Consider the following 4,489-nt stretch of genomic DNA (forward strand, 5'->3'; position numbering starts at 1 on the left):
GTAAATCTTTACGGGAGCAGAACGCCTCATCTTTCTCCCGCGGAACCGCTGGTAGTTTCGAACTGCTGACCTTGCGGTTCACAGCCCGATTCGTAACCACTAACCAAAATCCCTAGATCTCTGCATCACACAGCATGTAAAAATTGAATAAAGATGGGGCATAGACCTTAATAGATAAGGCAAAGTTACAACATTTCTATGAATAAATATAAGAGAATAACTTTCCCACATGGAACAAAGAAAAATTATTTGACAGGATAAAAATGCAGGGGCATGGCAATGGAAAACAGTGTTCTCAAATATGAAAGTATTAGTTTTACCTTCCTAAATATTCTCTAACAACTTGTGATAAAAAACTGCAATGGTTAACAATTGCTTAGTGGTGTCCCACTTCAAGTGGCATCTACAGCAAGTGCTTCACCTGTCACACCTTACATACCTGTGTAATACACAACACTAAAAATAATAGATTCATTGATCAAACTTCATAAAAATTTCCATCTGTTTGCCAAAAACAGTATTTAAAAATTGATAGGCAAGTTGAATGATGATGCATGGAGGGGACTGTAATCATTGCAGTGAAATGAAATATGACAGGATGAATGTAAAGCTGAAGTTCTCCCATGTAAACTATCACTCAATTTACAATATAAATATAAAAACAAATAAAATGAATAGGCAACAAAACAAAGTGTATAGCTGAAAAGAACTTGTATATTGTATGAATTGTATACAATATGAATATTCTGCTATTGGAAAGAAATTCAAACAACTTATTGCAAAACGTGTGAATGATTAAACAGATCTCTCACAACATTAGATATGGTGGTGGTAGTTATGTGCTGTGGACTCATTTCTGACTCATGGTGATCCTGTATAGGATTTCCGAGGCTGCACATCGTCCCAGAAGGAGAAAGCCTCGTATTTCTCTCACTGAACTGCTGGTAGTTTCGAACTGCTGACTTTGAGGTTAGTAGCCCAATTTGTAGCCACTACACTACTAGAGCTCCTTAACATAAGATATACAGATGTCTAATAAGCATGTAAAAAGTTCTCAGTAGCATTAGTTATCAGAGAAATACAAATTAAAATCATGACATAAAAACTTAAAAACTCCACAATTGATAAATTTTGAATTTAGACGATATTAAATGTTGGTGAGTAGATGGAGTTATTAAGACTCATATATTGGCACTGAAAGAAAATGATACCCATAGAAAAATTTCTTAGAAACTAAGCATACACTCCACCTGTGCTGCAGTAATTTCATTCCCAGACATTTACCAAATAAAAATGAAAATATATAACCTTGAAAATTCTTGGTTGAGGTTATACATGGGAGCTTTATTCATAATCACCAAAATCGGGAAACAACCCAAATGTGTATTAATAGAAAATGGATTAATAAATTATGGTATAATTATAAAACTGAATATAGCCAAAGAAGGGATTGAACTGCTAGTATACACAATAACATTGAAACCCAAAGCATAACAGTACAAAAATAAGCTGTCACAAAATAGAATGTAGTATGTAATTTCATTTACATGAAGTTTTAGAACAGGCAAAATTGATGTGTTAAAAAATCCAACTGATCTGTGTTTGACTCTGGGGTTATGGGGTGGGGGTTGACTGGGGACTGTAAGGAAAGAATTCTGGAGTTCATGGAAATGTCCTGCATTTTGAGAAGTGTGGGTTACTTAAGTGTAACCATTTGTCAAAACAGTTAAAAGTTTCACTTAAGATTAATTCATTTCATGTAAAGCCTATAAAGAAAGCATAGATTCCATTTATTAAGTTTTCTTTTCACAACAGCACAATAAGGGAAGGAAGACCTCCAGGGAACATGTATTTGGAGAGAAATCACCCATGTTCATATCCAGGAGGAAGCTCTATTCAGTCAGGGGTAGAAAGTGCAAAGGCCCCCTGACAGGAGGGTTGGGGACAATGGAGCTGAAGGTAAAAGGACCACAATGGGTGAGCAGATGGGGTTAGCTCTCCCCCAACCCTCACATTCTCTGTAAAAGCATCGCTTGTGCCCTTGAGGGCTCATTTATCAGGGCCCATACCTGCTCCTGTCCTGAGCCCATTTTCCTTTGTCTGAGTTTTGAGGTATTTTCTATCAGCAGCTTCATTAGGAAGAAAGGAGAGGACACAAAATATCTATCCAATCCCCTTTCCATGCCATGGTCCTGTTGGATAGCTTATGATCAATATTTTGCTCTTCCCATTTCACAGAGTAGACACCTAAGGAATAGGCAATGGTCTGATGAAGTTCTCATGGATCACATCTAATGAGTAGTGTTAATGGAGAGGGCTCGTGAGAACACCAGGATTTGGAAGAAATATAAAAATAACAGATATGAAAACAAGAGTTTGCCATTATGCATAGTTTTATATAAAGCATGAAATCAAACCTTTCTACCATACCCTTATCTGTAATCACTCATGTTTCATAAAACTTGGACTGCTCATTGATTCAGGATATGTTGCAATGATAAGTACGTTCTGAACTTGCACTTTCATTGTTAATAAGTACCCTGCATCACAAGTGGCAGCCTAGATTCAGGGGCCAAAAGGATTCTCACTCACCTTTGTGTCCTCACAGTGACCTCAGTGGATGTCTATGAAGGTGGTTCCACTGAGTGACAACTGACTCTTTTCCATATAAAGGTGTGTCCTACAGTGTCTTCTTGACTGGACTGAGTTTTAACTGGCCTTCAAGCAAATCTTCATTTTCTAAGGCTTGATGTTCCTTAGGAGGGCAAGCTCTTAAAGAAGACACTTGGGAACAATTAATTGTGCTCTTGGGCTCCTGACCAATATTTTCTGTAATTAGACATGGGGAAGAGAGTTGAGCAATTTGAGCCTCAAATTACAAGAAGAGGACTTCTGGTTTTGGAGGCAGAAGCAGAGTCAGGTAGGACAGGCTCTGTGGGGGAGGGGCTGAAAACCCAGAGAAGCTGCTTTCACTGAACAGCTCCAGAGTTCTGGATCTAGCATAAGGTGCAGGGCGACAGTTTCCTGCACCCACCGGTGGAAAAATCACCGTATAAAGGAAAATATTGTGATTTAGGAATCGATCAGGACACGGGACTCCCTCTGTGGCCACCGCACCCTGGCTGAGCTCATAGGATGGGACCACAACCAGACTGACACAGTGAACTGGCACTAAAATCCACACAGTGACATTTTGGGGGGATTCTATACATTTTTCCTACCCTTCCCTGTCATGTCTTCTCAGCCCAGACTGGATACCCTCAGGCAGGTGGGTGTGCACCCTCAAAAGGGTCCAGCATTGAGCCCACAATTTTCCCATGGCACAGAAAGGAGAAGCCCCATTTGTCCCAGGGCTAATATTTTGGCGGCTGCTTATGACATCTGACCCAGCCTTGTGCAGGACCCTTTACTCCTGCTTACCCGGCAAGAAAAAAGCAGGTCTGGCCAAACAGACAAACCTTATGAACACTTTGTAAAACCCCAATAAAAGGCAAGAGTCAACACCAACTACCCACACAAGGACACAACTATTTTGAGAATTATGCTGCGCACACACAGACACTCAACTGACCTTCAAAGACAAAAATAGAAGACAATCTTTCTCCCATTAACTTCTCAATCTCTATCTGTGAACCTGTACAGTAGTGACTAGAAGAGGGGCCTGAGTGAGTGGACAGCCCCATCCACTGCTGGAGGTTTATACTGTTGCACACACACTGACTGGTGCAGCAAAGGTGACTGCTCAGTCAGCTATGCTTTTACTTTTTGGTTTTGAGTGGCGGGTTTTATCTCTGCTTTTATACTGCTTCTGTTTTGGGTCCTTTAGATAACACTTTTTTCATGGAGGTGGGAGCTTTTCTCCCTACAATACTCAAGAAGAGACAGCAATTGTGGACATATAGCCAAGCTACAAGCATACCACATAATATTCCACCATTAAGACAGGACCCAATAACAGCTGCTAGGCATTATATGCAAAAAGGGAAGCCTATCTCCTGATCATATCTACCAGGAGACGCTCAGAAAGCTTAACAACACAGCAACAAACATCCATTAAATCATTAGAAACCCACCTAACTACTGAAAATGTCAAAGAAAACACAACAAAAGATCTCAAAACAAGTTCAACCAGAAACAGAGTAACTGAGACAAATGAGCTAGAGGCAGACTAAGGTTTTCCAGAAGAGAAAGAGCAGGCTTTGGATTTTCCTGAGAAGGAATTCAGAAGAATGATATGGAAACAAATTCAAATGCTCCAAAAAGGGGTGGAGGAAAATAAGGAAGAAGTCAGAAATGTATTACAGGATCAATCAAACAAGGAGATACAGCCCTGGAAACAATTCAAAACCTTCAAAAAAAGGTCCAGATGATTAATAATAAAATATCAGAAATGGACAATACACTGCAAGGGCAAAGGAGCAGAACTGAAGAGATGGAAGCCAGAACCAGCGAACTGGAAGACAAATCTATCAATACTGCTAAGATAGAA

The sequence above is a fragment of the Chrysochloris asiatica genome, unplaced genomic scaffold (assembly GCF_000296735.1).
Source record: "Chrysochloris asiatica unplaced genomic scaffold, ChrAsi1.0 scaffold00323, whole genome shotgun sequence".
NCBI classification, from domain to species: domain Eukaryota; kingdom Metazoa; phylum Chordata; class Mammalia; order Afrosoricida; family Chrysochloridae; genus Chrysochloris; species Chrysochloris asiatica.